The 15052-nt window shown below is 45.8% G+C and overlaps 25 non-coding genes across 25 annotated transcripts; 12 read left to right on the top strand and 13 right to left on the bottom strand.

Annotated features, from left to right (window-relative positions):
• Positions 1–148: 148 nt before the first annotated feature.
• On the bottom strand, positions 149–222 carry trnal-caa (transfer RNA leucine (anticodon CAA)). The gene has a single exon. It is a non-coding gene; the product is annotated as a tRNA-Leu (tRNA).
• Positions 223–317: 95 nt separating this feature from the next.
• trnal-cag (transfer RNA leucine (anticodon CAG)) lies at positions 318–400 on the top strand. Its single transcript has one exon. It is a non-coding gene; the product is annotated as a tRNA-Leu (tRNA).
• Positions 401–1182: 782 nt separating this feature from the next.
• On the bottom strand, positions 1183–1256 carry trnam-cau (transfer RNA methionine (anticodon CAU)). Its single transcript has one exon. It is a non-coding gene; the product is annotated as a tRNA-Met (tRNA).
• Positions 1257–1351: 95 nt separating this feature from the next.
• Positions 1352–1434, top strand: trnal-cag (transfer RNA leucine (anticodon CAG)). The gene has a single exon. It is a non-coding gene; the product is annotated as a tRNA-Leu (tRNA).
• Positions 1435–2216: 782 nt separating this feature from the next.
• Positions 2217–2290, bottom strand: trnam-cau (transfer RNA methionine (anticodon CAU)). The gene has a single exon. It is a non-coding gene; the product is annotated as a tRNA-Met (tRNA).
• A 960-nt stretch (positions 2291–3250) lies between these two features.
• trnam-cau (transfer RNA methionine (anticodon CAU)) lies at positions 3251–3324 on the bottom strand. The gene has a single exon. It is a non-coding gene; the product is annotated as a tRNA-Met (tRNA).
• A 95-nt stretch (positions 3325–3419) lies between these two features.
• trnal-cag (transfer RNA leucine (anticodon CAG)) lies at positions 3420–3502 on the top strand. Its single transcript has one exon. It is a non-coding gene; the product is annotated as a tRNA-Leu (tRNA).
• Positions 3503–4284: 782 nt separating this feature from the next.
• Positions 4285–4358, bottom strand: trnam-cau (transfer RNA methionine (anticodon CAU)). Its single transcript has one exon. It is a non-coding gene; the product is annotated as a tRNA-Met (tRNA).
• Positions 4359–4453: 95 nt separating this feature from the next.
• trnal-cag (transfer RNA leucine (anticodon CAG)) lies at positions 4454–4536 on the top strand. The gene has a single exon. It is a non-coding gene; the product is annotated as a tRNA-Leu (tRNA).
• Positions 4537–5318: 782 nt separating this feature from the next.
• On the bottom strand, positions 5319–5392 carry trnam-cau (transfer RNA methionine (anticodon CAU)). The gene has a single exon. It is a non-coding gene; the product is annotated as a tRNA-Met (tRNA).
• Positions 5393–6352: 960 nt separating this feature from the next.
• trnal-caa (transfer RNA leucine (anticodon CAA)) lies at positions 6353–6426 on the bottom strand. Its single transcript has one exon. It is a non-coding gene; the product is annotated as a tRNA-Leu (tRNA).
• Positions 6427–6521: 95 nt separating this feature from the next.
• On the top strand, positions 6522–6604 carry trnal-cag (transfer RNA leucine (anticodon CAG)). Its single transcript has one exon. It is a non-coding gene; the product is annotated as a tRNA-Leu (tRNA).
• Positions 6605–7386: 782 nt separating this feature from the next.
• Positions 7387–7460, bottom strand: trnam-cau (transfer RNA methionine (anticodon CAU)). The gene has a single exon. It is a non-coding gene; the product is annotated as a tRNA-Met (tRNA).
• A 95-nt stretch (positions 7461–7555) lies between these two features.
• On the top strand, positions 7556–7638 carry trnal-cag (transfer RNA leucine (anticodon CAG)). Its single transcript has one exon. It is a non-coding gene; the product is annotated as a tRNA-Leu (tRNA).
• Positions 7639–8420: 782 nt separating this feature from the next.
• trnam-cau (transfer RNA methionine (anticodon CAU)) lies at positions 8421–8494 on the bottom strand. Its single transcript has one exon. It is a non-coding gene; the product is annotated as a tRNA-Met (tRNA).
• Positions 8495–8589: 95 nt separating this feature from the next.
• Positions 8590–8672, top strand: trnal-cag (transfer RNA leucine (anticodon CAG)). Its single transcript has one exon. It is a non-coding gene; the product is annotated as a tRNA-Leu (tRNA).
• Positions 8673–9453: 781 nt separating this feature from the next.
• On the bottom strand, positions 9454–9527 carry trnam-cau (transfer RNA methionine (anticodon CAU)). Its single transcript has one exon. It is a non-coding gene; the product is annotated as a tRNA-Met (tRNA).
• A 95-nt stretch (positions 9528–9622) lies between these two features.
• On the top strand, positions 9623–9705 carry trnal-cag (transfer RNA leucine (anticodon CAG)). The gene has a single exon. It is a non-coding gene; the product is annotated as a tRNA-Leu (tRNA).
• A 783-nt stretch (positions 9706–10488) lies between these two features.
• On the bottom strand, positions 10489–10562 carry trnal-caa (transfer RNA leucine (anticodon CAA)). The gene has a single exon. It is a non-coding gene; the product is annotated as a tRNA-Leu (tRNA).
• A 95-nt stretch (positions 10563–10657) lies between these two features.
• Positions 10658–10740, top strand: trnal-cag (transfer RNA leucine (anticodon CAG)). The gene has a single exon. It is a non-coding gene; the product is annotated as a tRNA-Leu (tRNA).
• Positions 10741–11691: 951 nt separating this feature from the next.
• Positions 11692–11774, top strand: trnal-cag (transfer RNA leucine (anticodon CAG)). The gene has a single exon. It is a non-coding gene; the product is annotated as a tRNA-Leu (tRNA).
• Positions 11775–12725: 951 nt separating this feature from the next.
• Positions 12726–12808, top strand: trnal-cag (transfer RNA leucine (anticodon CAG)). The gene has a single exon. It is a non-coding gene; the product is annotated as a tRNA-Leu (tRNA).
• A 782-nt stretch (positions 12809–13590) lies between these two features.
• On the bottom strand, positions 13591–13664 carry trnam-cau (transfer RNA methionine (anticodon CAU)). Its single transcript has one exon. It is a non-coding gene; the product is annotated as a tRNA-Met (tRNA).
• A 960-nt stretch (positions 13665–14624) lies between these two features.
• Positions 14625–14698, bottom strand: trnam-cau (transfer RNA methionine (anticodon CAU)). The gene has a single exon. It is a non-coding gene; the product is annotated as a tRNA-Met (tRNA).
• A 95-nt stretch (positions 14699–14793) lies between these two features.
• Positions 14794–14876, top strand: trnal-cag (transfer RNA leucine (anticodon CAG)). Its single transcript has one exon. It is a non-coding gene; the product is annotated as a tRNA-Leu (tRNA).
• The last annotated feature ends 176 nt before the right edge of the window (positions 14877–15052 follow it).

Genomic DNA, 15052 nt, shown 5'->3' with positions numbered 1-15052 from the left:
TACTATTTCTGCATTTATTCAACATCTGCCCTACAAAATGACTGGATTTCAATCGCATTGCTCATGAAGGAATGGACAATCACACAAAAGGGTATGAAGAAACCCGCTCTTTTGCCTAAACGCTCTTGTGTGCCAAAAAGCACCACTCTGCCCCGTGTGAGGCTCGAACTCACGACCTTCAGATTTTGAGACTGACGCGCTGCCTAACTGCGCCAACGAGGCATGTGCTGTGGCCAGTGTGAGTGGTGGAGCACTAGCTTCTGGATCATCTGCCATTCGGTGCAGCTCCAAACACGCTGCTCACCGTGAGCTTTCTTGTCAGGATGGCCGAGCGGTCTAAGGCGCTGCGTTCAGGTCGCAGTCTCCCCTGGAGGAGTGGGTTCGAATCCCACTTCTGACAGACCTAACCTTTGGTTGCGGGCTCCAGGTAGAGTCTTTAACCCTCTGGCAAGTTGACCCAGTAACACACTAATATTGACGAAGCACTGCATTTTAGTTCATGTCAGAGCCAATGGAACACTACGGTACCTCTGACCACCGGCATCGTATGAACTTTAAAGTAACACTTTTGTGCCATGTATGGGATTCTGTGGAATTTCCATGCAGTTTCCAGGGAATGTCATGTCCTGACATTTCATGAAATTGGACATGTTTTATAGAATAGCATTCAATGGAATACCATGTTGTGATGTTTACCGGAATGAGAACTTGTTTATGAAAGGGTATTCATGTTTTGTTTGGGGTTTCTTTGGAGGGATGCAATGGGATTCTTGGAGTTTGACTGTGATGTCATGGACTGAAATTTTGGGGGTGCAGTAGAATTTCATTGCAAGGAATTCCTGGAAATCTCTTGGAATGACATGTCATGGGTTTATGGGCTGTGGGATGGAATGTCATGGAATGAGATTCATGGCATGTCAAGCGAAACATTACATCACTACTGACAAGAAACGTCTTGAGAATGAAAGAATTATGTTCAGACTGAACAAAACATTGTAGTGACACTGCCCCATTTTAGGTGAATATGAGAGGAATACTATTACTGCATTTATTCATTATCTGCCCTACAAAATGACTGGAATTCAATCGCATTGCTCATGAAGGAATGGACAATCACACAAAAGGGTATGAAGAAACCCGCTCTTTTGCCTAAACGCTCTTGTGTGCTAAAAAGCACAACCCTGCCCCGTGTGAGGCTCGAACTCACGACCTTCAGATTATGAGACTGACGCGCTGCCTAACTGCGCCAACGAGGCATGTGCTGTCGCCAGTGTGAGTGGTGGAGCACTAGCTTCTGGATCATCTGCCATTCGGTGCAGCTCCAAACACGCTGCTCACCGTGCGCTGTCATGTCAGGATGGCCGAGCGGTCTAAGGCGCTGCGTTCAGGTCGCAGTCTCCCCTGGAGGCGTGGGTTCGAATCCCACTTCTGACAGACCTAACCTTTGGTTGCGGGCTCCAGGTAGACTCTTTAACCCTCTGGCAAGTTGACCCAGTAACACGCTAATATTGACGAAGCACTGCAATTCAGTTCATGTCAGAGCCAATGGAACACTACGGTACCTCTGACCACCGGCATCGCATGAACTTTAAAGTAACACTTTTGTGCCATGTATGGGATTCTGTGGAATTTTCATGCAGTTTCCAGGGAATGTCATGTCCTGACATTTCATGAAATTGGACATGTTTTATAGAATAGCATTCAATGGAATACCATGTTGTGATGTTTACCGGAATGAGAACTTGTTTATGAAAGGGTATTCATGTTTTGTTTGGGGTTTCTTTGGAGGGATGCAATGGGATTCTTGGAGTTTGACTGTGATGTCATGGACTGAAATTTTGGGGGTGCAGTAGAATTTCATGGCAAGGAATTCCTGGAAATCTCTTGGAATGACATGTCATGGGTTTATGGGCTGTGGGATGGAATGTCATGGAATGAGATTCATGGCATGTCAAGCGAAACATTACATCACTACTGACAAGAAACGTCATGAGAATGAAAGAATTATGTTCAGACTGAACAAAAAATTGTAGTGACACTGCCCCAGTTTAGGTGAATATGAGAGGAATACTATTTCTGCATTTATTCAACATCTGCCCTACAAAATGACTGGATTTCAATCGCATTGCTCATGAAGGAATGGACAATCACACAAAAGGGTATGAAGAAACCCGCTCTTTTGCCTAAACGCTCTTGTGTGCCAAAAAGCACCACTCTGCCCCGTGTGAGGCTCGAACTCACGACCTTCAGATTATGAGACTGACGCGCTGCCTAACTGCGCCAACGAGGCATGTGCTGTGGCCAGTGTGAGTGGTGGAGCACTAGCTTCTGGATCAGCTGCCATTCGGTGCAGCTCCAAACACGCTGCTCACCGTGAGCTTTCATGTCAGGATGGCCGAGCGGTCTAAGGCGCTGCGTTCAGGTCGCAGTCTCCCCTGGAGGCGTGTGTTCGAATCCCACTTCTGACAGACCTAACCTTTGGTTGCGGGCTCCAGGTAGAGTCTTTAACCATCTGGCAAGTTGACCCAGTAACACACTAATATTGACGAAGCACTGCAATTCAGTTCATGTCAGAGCCAATGGAACACTACGGTACCTCTGACCACCGGCATCGTATGAACTTTAAAGTAACACTTTTGTGCCATGTATGGGATTCTGTGGAATTTCCATGCAGTTTCCAGGGAATGTCATGTCCTGACATTTCATGAAATTGGACATGTTTTATAGAATAGCATTCAATGGAATACCATGTTGCGATGTTTACCGGAATGAGAACTTGTTTATGAAAGGGTATTCATGTTTTGTTTGGGGTTTCTTTGGAGGGATGCAATGGGATTCTTGGAGTTTGACTGTGATGTCATGGACTGAAATTTTGGGGGTGCAGTAGAATTTCATGGCAAGGAATTCCTGGAAATCTCTTGGAATGACATGTCATGGGTTTATGGGCTGTGGGATGGAATGTCATGGAATGAGATTCATGAAATGTCAAGCGAAACATTACATCACTACTGACAAGAAACGTCATGAGAATGAAAGAATTATGTTCAGACTGAACAAAACATTGTAGTGACACTGCCCCAGTTTAGGTGAATATGAGAGGAATACTATTTCTGCATTTATTCAACATCTGCCCTACAAAATGACTGGATTTCAATCGCATTGCTCATGAAGGAATGGACAATCACACAAAAGGGTATGAAGAAACCCGCTCTTTTGCCTAAACGCTCTTGTGTGCTAAAAAGCACAACCCTGCCCCGTGTGAGGCTCGAACTCACGACCTTCAGATTATGAGACTGACGCGCTGCCTAACTGCGCCAACGAGGCATGTGCTGTCGCCAGTGTGAGTGGTGGAGCACTAGCTTCTGGATCATCTGCCATTCGGTGCAGCTCCAAACACGCTGCTCACCGTGCGCTGTCATGTCAGGATGGCCGAGCGGTCTAAGGCGCTGCGTTCAGGTCGCAGTCTCCCCTGGAGGCGTGGGTTCGAATCCCACTTCTGACAGACCTAACCTTTGGTTGCGGGCTCCAGGTAGACTCTTTAACCCTCTGGCAAGTTGACCCAGTAACACGCTAATATTGACGAAGCACTGCAATTCAGTTCATGTCAGAGCCAATGGAACACTACGGTACCTCTGACCACCGGCATCGCATGAACTTTAAAGTAACACTTTTGTGCCATGTATGGGATTCTGTGGAATTTTCATGCAGTTTCCAGGGAATGTCATGTCCTGACATTTCATGAAATTGGACATGTTTTATAGAATAGCATTCAATGGAATACCATGTTGTGATGTTTACCGGAATGAGAACTTGTTTATGAAAGGGTATTCATGTTTTGTTTGGGGTTTCTTTGGAGGGATGCAATGGGATTCTTGGAGTTTGACTGTGATGTCATGGACTGAAATTTTGGGGGTGCAGTAGAATTTCATGGCAAGGAATTCCTGGAAATCTCTTGGAATGACATGTCATGGGTTTATGGGCTGTGGGATGGAATGTCATGGAATGAGATTCATGGCATGTCAAGCGAAACATTACATCACTACTGACAAGAAACGTCATGAGAATGAAAGAATTATGTTCAGACTGAACAAAAAATTGTAGTGACACTGCCCCAGTTTAGGTGAATATGAGAGGAATACTATTTCTGCATTTATTCAACATCTGCCCTACAAAATGACTGGATTTCAATCGCATTGCTCATGAAGGAATGGACAATCACACAAAAGGGTATGAAGAAACCCGCTCTTTTGCCTAAACGCTCTTGTGTGCTAAAAAGCACAACCCTGCCCCATGTGAGGCTCGAACTCACGACCTTCAGATTATGAGACTGACGCGCTGCCTAACTGCACCAACGAGGCATGTGCTGTCGCCAGTGTGAGTGGTGGAGCACTAGCTTCTGGATCATCTGCCATTCGGTGCAGCTCCAAACACGCTGCTCACCGTGCACTGTCATGTCAGGATGGCCGAGCGGTCTAAGGCGCTGCGTTCAGGTCGCAGTCTCCCCTGGAGGCGTGGGTTCGAATCCCACTTCTGACAGACCTAACCTTTGGTTGCGGGCTCCAGGTAGACTCTTTAACCCTCTGGCAAGTTGACCCAGTAACACGCTAATATTGACGAAGCACTGCAATTCAGTTCATGTCAGAGCCAATGGAACACTACGGTACCTCTGACCACCGGCATCGCATGAACTTTAAAGTAACACTTTTGTGCCATGTATGGGATTCTGTGGAATTTTCATGCAGTTTCCAGGGAATGTCATGTCCTGACATTTCATGAAATTGGACATGTTTTATAGAATAGCATTCAATGGAATACCATGTTGTGATGTTTACCGGAATGAGAACTTGTTTATGAAAGGGTATTCATGTTTTGTTTGGGGTTTCTTTGGAGGGATGCAATGGGATTCTTGGAGTTTGACTGTGATGTCATGGACTGAAATTTTGGGGGTGCAGTAGAATTTCATGGCAAGGAATTCCTGGAAATCTCTTGGAATGACATGTCATGGGTTTATGGGCTGTGGGATGGAATGTCATGGAATGAGATTCATGGCATGTCAAGCGAAACATTACATCACTACTGACAAGAAACGTCATGAGAATGAAAGAATTATGTTCAGACTGAACAAAAAATTGTAGTGACACTGCCCCAGTTTAGGTGAATATGAGAGGAATACTATTTCTGCATTTATTCAACATCTGCCCTACAAAATGACTGGATTTCAATCGCATTGCTCATGAAGGAATGGACAATCACACAAAAGGGTATGAAGAAACCCGCTCTTTTGCCTAAACGCTCTTGTGTGCCAAAAAGCACCACTCTGCCCCGTGTGAGGCTCGAACTCACGACCTTCAGATTATGAGACTGACGGGCTGCCTAACTGCGCCAACGAGGCATGTGCTGTGGCCAGTGTGAGTGGTGGAGCACTAGCTTCTGGATCAGCTGCCATTCGGTGCAGCTCCAAACACGCTGCTCACCGTGAGCTGTCATGTCAGGATGGCCGAGCGGTCTAAGGCGCTGCGTTCAGGTCGCAGTCTCCCCTGGAGGCGTGTGTTCGAATCCCACTTCTGACAGACCTAACCTTTGGTTGCGGGCTCCAGGTAGAGTCTTTAACCCTCTGGCAAGTTGACCCAGTAACACACTAATATTGACGAAGCACTGCAATTCAGTTCATGTCAGAGCCAATGGAACACTACGGTACCTCTGACCACCGGCATCGTATGAACTTTAAAGTAACACTTTTGTGCCATGTATGGGATTCTGTGGAATTTCCATGCAGTTTCCAGGGAATGTCATGTCCTGACATTTCATGAAATTGGACATGTTTTATAGAATAGCATTCAATGGAATACCATGTTGCGATGTTTACCGGAATGAGAACTTGTTTATGAAAGGGTATTCATGTTTTGTTTGGGGTTTCTTTGGAGGGATGCAATGGGATTCTTGGAGTTTGACTGTGATGTCATGGACTGAAATTTTGGGGGTGCAGTAGAATTTCATGGCAAGGAATTCCTGGAAATCTCTTGGAATGACATGTCATGGGTTTATGGGCTGTGGGATGGAATGTCATGGAATGAGATTCATGAAATGTCAAGCGAAACATTACATCACTACTGACAAGAAACGTCATGAGAATGAAAGAATTATGTTCAGACTGAACAAAACATTGTAGTGACACTGCCCCAGTTTAGGTGAATATGAGAGGAATACTATTTCTGCATTTATTCAACATCTGCCCTACAAAATGACTGGATTTCAATCGCATTGCTCATGAAGGAATGGACAATCACACAAAAGGGTATGAAGAAACCCGCTCTTTTGCCTAAACGCTCTTGTGTGCCAAAAAGCACCACTCTGCCCCGTGTGAGGCTCGAACTCACGACCTTCAGATTTTGAGACTGACGCGCTGCCTAACTGCGCCAACGAGGCATGTGCTGTGGCCAGTGTGAGTGGTGGAGCACTAGCTTCTGGATCATCTGCCATTCGGTGCAGCTCCAAACACGCTGCTCACCGTGAGCTTTCTTGTCAGGATGGCCGAGCGGTCTAAGGCGCTGCGTTCAGGTCGCAGTCTCCCCTGGAGGAGTGGGTTCGAATCCCACTTCTGACAGACCTAACCTTTGGTTGCGGGCTCCAGGTAGAGTCTTTAACCCTCTGGCAAGTTGACCCAGTAACACACTAATATTGACGAAGCACTGCATTTTAGTTCATGTCAGAGCCAATGGAACACTACGGTACCTCTGACCACCGGCATCGTATGAACTTTAAAGTAACACTTTTGTGCCATGTATGGGATTCTGTGGAATTTCCATGCAGTTTCCAGGGAATGTCATGTCCTGACATTTCATGAAATTGGACATGTTTTATAGAATAGCATTCAATGGAATACCATGTTGTGATGTTTACCGGAATGAGAACTTGTTTATGAAAGGGTATTCATGTTTTGTTTGGGGTTTCTTTGGAGGGATGCAATGGGATTCTTGGAGTTTGACTGTGATGTCATGGACTGAAATTTTGGGGGTGCAGTAGAATTTCATTGCAAGGAATTCCTGGAAATCTCTTGGAATGACATGTCATGGGTTTATGGGCTGTGGGATGGAATGTCATGGAATGAGATTCATGGCATGTCAAGCGAAACATTACATCACTACTGACAAGAAACGTCATGAGAATGAAAGAATTATGTTCAGACTGAACAAAAAATTGTAGTGACACTGCCCCAGTTTAGGTGAATATGAGAGGAATACTATTTCTGCATTTATTCAACATCTGCCCTACAAAATGACTGGATTTCAATCGCATTGCTCATGAAGGAATGGACAATCACACAAAAGGGTATGAAGAAACCCGCTCTTTTGCCTAAACGCTCTTGTGTCACAAAAAGCACCACTCTGCCCCGTGTGAGGCTTGAACTCACGACCTTCAGATTATGAGACTGACGCGCTGCCTAACTGCGCCAACGAGGCATGTGCTGTGGCCAGTGTGAGTGGTGGAGCACTAGCTTCTGGATCAGCTGCCATTCGGTGCAGCTCCAAACACGCTGCTCACCGTGAGCTGTCATGTCAGGATGGCCGAGCGGTCTAAGGCGCTGCGTTCAGGTCGCAGTCTCCCCTGGAGGCGTGGGTTCGAATCCCACTTCTGACAGACCTAACCTTTGGTTGCGGGCTCCAGGTAGACTCTTTAACCCACTGGCAAGTTGACCCAGTAACACGCTAATATTGACGAAGCACTGCAATTCAGTTCATGTCAGAGCCAATGGAACACTACGGTACCTCTGACCACCGGCATCGCATGAACTTTAAAGTAACACTTTTGTGCCATGTATGGGATTCTGTGGAATTTTCATGCATTTTCCAGGGAATGTCATGTCCTGACATTTCATGAAATTGGACATGTTTTATAGAATAGCATTCAATGGAATAACATGTTGTGATGTTTACCGGAATGAGAACTTGTTTATGAAAGGGTATTCATGTTTTGTTTGGGGTTTCTTTGGAGGGATGTAATGGGATTCTTGGAGTTTGACTGTGATGTCATGGACTGAAATTTTGGGGGTGCAGTAGAATTTCATGGCAAGGAATTCCTGGAAATCTCTTGGAATGACATGTCATGGGTTTATGGGCTGTGGGATGGAATGTCATGGAATGAGATTCATGGCATGTCAAGCGAAACATTACATCACTACTGACAAGAAACGTCATGAGAATGAAAGAATTATGTTCAGACTGAACAAAACATTGTAGTGACACTGCCCCAGTTTAGGTTAATATGAGAGGAATACTATTTCTGCATTTATTCAACATCTGCCCTACAAAATGACTGGATTTCAATCGCATTGCTCATGAAGGAATGGACAATCACACAAAAGGGTATGAAGAAACCCGCTCTTTTGCCTAAACGCTCTTGTGTGCCAAAAAGCACCACTCTGCCCCGTGTGAGGCTCGAACTCACGACCTTCAGATTATGAGACTGACGCGCTGCCTAACTGCGCCAACGAGGCATGTGCTGTGGCCAGTGTGAGTGGTGGAGCACTAGCTTCTGGATCATCTGCCATTCGGTGCAGCTCCAAACACGCTGCTCACCGTGAGCTGTCATGTCAGGATGGCCGAGCGGTCTAAGGCGCTGCGTTCAGGTCGCAGTCTCCCCTGGAGGCGTGGGTTCGAATCCCACTTCTGACAGACCTAACCTTTGGTTGCGGGCTCCAGGTAGAGTCTTTAACCCTCTGGCAAGTTGACCCAGTAACACACTAATATTGACGAAGCACTGCATTTCAGTTCATGTCAGAGCCAATGGAACACTACGGTACCTCTGACCACCGGCATCGTATGAACTTTAAAGTAACACTTTTGTGCCATGTATGGGATTCTGTGGAATTTCCATGCAGTTTCCAGGGAATGTCATGTCCTGACATTTCATGAAATTGGACATGTTTTATAGAATAGCATTCAATGGAATACCATGTTGTGATGTTTACCGGATGAGAACTTGTTTATGAAAGGGTATTCATGTTTTGTTTGGGGTTTCTTTGGAGGGATGCAATGGGATTCTTGGAGTTTGACTGTGATGTCATGGACTGAAATTTTGGGGGTGCAGTAGAATTTCATGGCAAGGAATTCCTGGAAATCTCTTGGAATGACATGTCATGGGTTTATGGGCTGTGGGATGGAATGTCATGGAATGAGATTCATGAAATGTCAAGCGAAACATTACATCACTACTGACAAGAAACATCATGAGAATGAAAGAGTTATGTTCAACCTGAACAAAACATTGTAGTGACACTGCCCCATTTTAGGTGAATATGAGAGGAATACTATTACTGCATTTATTCAACATCTGCCCCACAAAATGACTGGATTTCAATCGCATTGCTCATGAAGGAATGGACAATCACACAAAAGGGTATGAAGAAACCCGCTCTTTTGCCTAAACGCTCTTGTGTGCTAAAAAGCACAACCCTGCCCCGTGTGAGGCTCGAACTCACGACCTTCAGATTATGAGACTGACGCGCTGCCTAACTGCGCCAACGAGGCATGTGCTGTGGCCAGTGTGAGTGGTGGAGCACTAGCTTCTGGATCATCTGCCATTCGGTGCAGCTCCAAACACGCTGCTCACCGTGCGCTGTCATGTCAGGATGGCCGAGCGGTCTAAGGCGCTGCGTTCAGGTCGCAGTCTCCCCTGGAGGCGTGGGTTCGAATCCCACTTCTGACAGACCTAACCTTTGGTTGCGGGCTCCAGGTAGACTCTTTAACCCTCTGGCAAGTTGACCCAGTAACACGCTAATATTGACGAAGCACTGCAATTCAGTTCATGTTAGAGCCAATGGAACACTACGGTACCTCTGACCACCGGCATCGCATGAACTTTAAAGTAACACTTTTGTGCCATGTATGGGATTCTGTGGAATTTTCATGCAGTTTCCAGGGAATGTCATGTCCTGACATTTCATGAAATTGGACATGTTTTATAGAATAGCATTCAATGGAATAACATGTTGTGATGTTTACCGGAATGAGAACTTGTTTATGAAAGGGTATTCATGTTTTGTTTGGGGTTTCTTTGGAGGGATGCAATGGGATTCTTGGAGTTTGACTGTGATGTCATGGACTGAAATTTTGGGGGGTGCAGTAGAATTTCATGGCAAGGAATTCCTGGAAATCTCTTGGAATGACATGTCATGGGTTTATGGGCTGTGGGATGGAATGTCATGGAATGAGATTCATGGCATGTCAAGCGAAACATTACATCACTACTGACAAGAAACGTCATGAGAATGAAAGAATTATGTTCAGACTGAACAAAACATTGTAGTGACACTGCCCCAGTTTAGGTTAATATGAGAGGAATACTATTTCTGCATTTATTCAACATCTGCCCTACAAAATGACTGGATTTCAATCGCATTGCTCATGAAGGAATGGACAATCACACAAAAGGGTATGAAGAAACCCGCTCTTTTGCCTAAACGCTCTTGTGTGCCAAAAAGCACCACTCTGCCCCGTGTGAGGCTCGAACTCACGACCTTCAGATATTGAGACTGACGCGCTGCCTAACTGCGCCAACGAGGCATGTGCTGTGGCCAGTGTGAGTGGTGGAGCACTAGCTTCTGGATCATCTGCCATTCGGTGCAGCTCCAAACACGCTGCTCACCGTGAGCTGTCATGTCAGGATGGCCGAGCGGTCTAAGGCGCTGCGTTCAGGTCACAGTCTCCCCTGGAGGCGTGGGTTCGAATCCCACTTCTGACAGACCTAACCTTTGGTTGCGGGCTCCAGGTAGAGTCTTTAACCCTCTGGCAAGTTGACCCAGTAACACACTAATATTGACGAAGCACTGCATTTCAGTTCATGTCAGAGCCAATGGAACACTACGGTACCTCTGACCACCGGCATCGTATGAACTTTAAAGTAACACTTTTGTGCCATGTATGGGATTCTGTGGAATTTCCATGCAGTTTCCAGGGAATGTCATGTCCTGACATTTCATGAAATTGGACATGTTTTATAGAATAGCATTCAATGGAATACCATGTTGTGATGTTTACCGGAATGAGAACTTGTTTATGAAAGGGTATTCATGTTTTGTTTGGGGTTTCTTTGGAGGGATGCAATGGGATTCTTGGAGTTTGACTGTGATGTCGTGGACTGAAATTTTGGGGGTGCAGTAGAATTTAATTGCAAGGAATTCCTGGAAATCTCTTGGAATGACATGTCATGGGTTTATGGGCTGTGGGATGGAATGTCATGGAATGAGAATCATGAAATGTCAAGCAAAACATTACATCACTACTGACAAGAAACATCATGAGAATGAAAGAATTATGTTCAACCTGAACAAAACATTGTAGTGACACTGCCCCATTTTAGGTGAATATGAGAGGAATACTATTACTGCATTTATTCAACATCTGCCCTACAAAATGACTGGAATTCAATCGCATTGCTCATGAAGGAATGGACAATCACACAAAAGGGTATGAAGAAACCCGCTCTTTTGCCTAAACGCTCTTGTGTGCTAAAAAGCACAACTCTGCCCCGCGTGAGGCTCGAATTCACGACCTTCAGATAATGAGACTGACGCGCTGCCTAACTGCGCCAACGAGGCATGTGCTGTGGCCAGTGTGAGTGGTGGAGCACTAGCTTCTGGATCATCTGCCATTCGGTGCAGCTCCAAACACGCTGCTCACCGTGCGCTGTCATGTCAGGATGGCCGAGCGGTCTAAGGCGCTGCGTTCAGGTCGCAGTCTCCCCTGGAGGCGTGGGTTCGAATCCCACTTCTGACAGACCTGACCTTTGGTTGCGGGCTCCAGGTAGACTCTTTAACCCTCTGGCAAGTTGACCCAGTAACACGCTAATATTGACGAAGCACTGCAATTCAGTTCATGTCAGAGCCGATGGAACACTACGGTACCTCTGACCACCGGCATCGCATGAACTTTAAAGTAACACTTTTGTTCCATGTATGGGATTCTGTGGAATTTTCATGCAGTTTCCAGGGAATGTCATGTCCTGACATTTCATGAAATTGGACATGTTTTATAGAATAGCATTCAATGGAATAACATGTTGTGATGTTTACCGGAATGAGAACTTGTTTATGAAAGGGTATTCATGTTTTGTTTGGGGTTTCTTTGGAGGGATGCAATGGGATTCTTGGAGTTTGACTGTGATGTCATGGACTGAAATTTTGGGGGTGCAGTAGAATTTCATGGCAAGGAATTCCTGGAAATCTCTTGGAATGACATGTCATGGGTTTATGGGCTGTGGGATGGAATGTCATGGAATGAGATTCATGGCATGTCAAGCGAAACATTACATCACTACTGACAAGAAACGTCATGAGAATGAAAGAATTATGTTCAGACTGAACAAAACATTGTAGTGACACTGCCCAAGTTTAGGTGAATATGAGAGGAATACTATTTCTGCATTTATTCAACATCTGCCCTACAAAATGACTGGATTTCAATCGCATTGCTCATGAAGGAATGGACAATCACACAAAAGGGTATGAAGAAACCCGCTCTTTTGCCTAAACGCTCTTGTGTGCCAAAAAGCACCACTCTGCCCCGTGTGAGGCTCGAAATCACGACCTTCAGATTATGAGACTGACGCGCTGCCTAACTGCGCCAACGAGGCATGTGCTGTGACCAGTGTGAGTGGTGGAGCACTAGCTTCTGGATCATCTGCCATTCGGTGCAGCTCCAAACACGCTGCTCACCGTGAGCTGTCATGTCAGGATGGCCGAGCGGTCTAAGGCGCTGCGTTCAGGTCGCAGTCTCCCCTGGAGGCGTGAGTTCGAATCCCACTTCTGACAGACCTAACCTTTGGTTGCGGGCTCCATGTAGAGTCTTTAACCCTCTGGCAAGTTGACCCAGTAACACACTAATATTGACGAAGCACTGCATTTCAGTTCATGTCAGAGCCAATGGAACACTACGGTACCTCTGACCACCGGCATCGTATGAACTTTAAAGTAACACTTTTGTGCCATGTATGGGATTCTGTGGAATTTTCCTGCAGTTTCCAGGGAATGTCATGTCCTGACATTTCATGAAATTGGACATGTTTTATAGAATAGCATTCAATGGAATAACATGTTGTGATGTTTACCGGAATGAGAACTTGTTTATGAAAGGGTATTCATGTTTTGTTTGGGGTTTCTTTGGAGGGATGCAATGGGATTCTTGGAGTTTGACTGTGATGTCATGGACTGAAATTTTGGGGGTGCAGTAGAATTTCATGGCAAGGAATTCCTGGAAATCTCTTGGAATGACATGTCATGGGTTTATGGGCTGTGGGATGGAATGTCATGGAATGAGATTCATGGCATGTCAAGCGAAACATTACATCACTACTGACAAGAAACGTCATGAGAATGAAAGAATTATGTTCAGACTGAACAAAACATTGTAGTGACACTGCCCCAGTTTAGGTGAATATGAGAGGAATACTATTTCTGCATTTATTCAACATCTGCCCTACAAAATGACTGGATTTCAATCGCATTGCTCATGAAGGAATGGACAATCACACAAAAGGGTATGAAGAAACCCGCTCTTTTGCCTAAACGCTCTTGTGTGCCAAAAAGCACCACTCTGCCCCGTGTGAGGCTCGAACTCACGACCTTCAGATTATGAGACTGACGCGCTGCCTAACTGCGCCAACGAGGCATGTGCTGTGGCCAGTGTGAGTGGTGGAGCACTAGCTTCTGGATCATCTGCCATTCGGTGCAGCTCCAAACACGCTGCTCACCGTGAGCTTTCTTGTCAGGATGGCCGAGCGGTCTAAGGCGCTGCGTTCAGGTCGCAGTCTCCCCTGGAGGAGTGGGTTCGAATCCCACTTCGGACAGACCTAACCTTTGGTTGCGGGCTCCAGGTAGACTCTTTAACCCTCTGGCAAGTTGACCCAGTAACACGCTAATATTGACGAAGCACTGCAATTCAGTTCATGTCAGAGCCAATGGAACACTACGGTACCTCTGACCTCCGGCATCGCATGAACTTTAAAGTAACACTTTTGTGCCATGTATGGGATTCTGTGGAATTTTCATGCAGTTTCCAGGGAATGTCATGTCCTGACATTTCATGAAATTGGACATGTTTTATAGAATAGCATTCAATGGAATAACATGTTGTGATGTTTACCGGAATGAGAACTTGTTTATGAAAGGGTATTCATGTTTTGTTTGGGGTTTCTTTGGAGGGATGCAATGGGATTCTTGGAGTTTGACTGTGATGTCATGGACTGAAATTTTGGGGGTGCAGTAGAATTTCATGGCAAGGAATTCCTGGAAATCTCTTGGAATGACATGTCATGGGTTTATGGGCTGTGGGATGGAATGTCATGGAATGAGATTCATGGCATGTCAAGCGAAACATTACATCACTACTGACAAGAAACGTCATGAGAATGAAAGAATTATGTTCAGACTGAACAAAACATTGTAGTGACACTGCCCCAGTTTAGGTGAATATGAGAGGAATACTATTACTGCATTTATTCAACATCTGCCCTACAAAATGACTGGAATTCAATCGCATTGCTCATGAAGGAATGGACAATCACACAAAAGGGTATGAAGAAACCCGCTCTTTTGCCTAAACGCTCTTGTGTGCTAAAAAGCACAACTCTGCCCCGTGTGAGGCTCGAACTCACGACCTTCAGATTATGAGACTGACGCGCTGCCTAACTGCGCCAACGAGGCATGTGCTGTGGCCAGTGTGAGTGGTGGAGCACTAGCTTCTGGATCATCTGCCATTCGGTGCAGCTCCAAACACGCTGCTCACCGTGCACTGTCATGTCAGGATGGCCGAGCGGTCTAAGGCGCTGCGTTCAGGTCGCAGTCTCCCCTGGAGGCGTGGGTTCGAATCCCACTTCTGACAGACATAACCTTTGGTTGCGGGCTCCAGGTAGACTCTTTAACCCACTGGCAAGTTGACCCAGTAACACGCTAATATTGACGAAGCACTGCAATTCAGTTCATGTCAGAGCCAATGGAACACTACGGTACCTCTTACCACCGGCATCGCATGAACTTTAAAGTAACACTTTTGTGCCA

Source organism: Pseudorasbora parva, chromosome 20 (assembly GCF_024679245.1).
Source record: "Pseudorasbora parva isolate DD20220531a chromosome 20, ASM2467924v1, whole genome shotgun sequence".
NCBI lineage: Eukaryota > Metazoa > Chordata > Actinopteri > Cypriniformes > Gobionidae > Pseudorasbora > Pseudorasbora parva.
The sequence above is the reverse complement of the archived record's forward strand: the minus strand, read 5'-3'. Positions and strand labels throughout refer to the sequence as shown.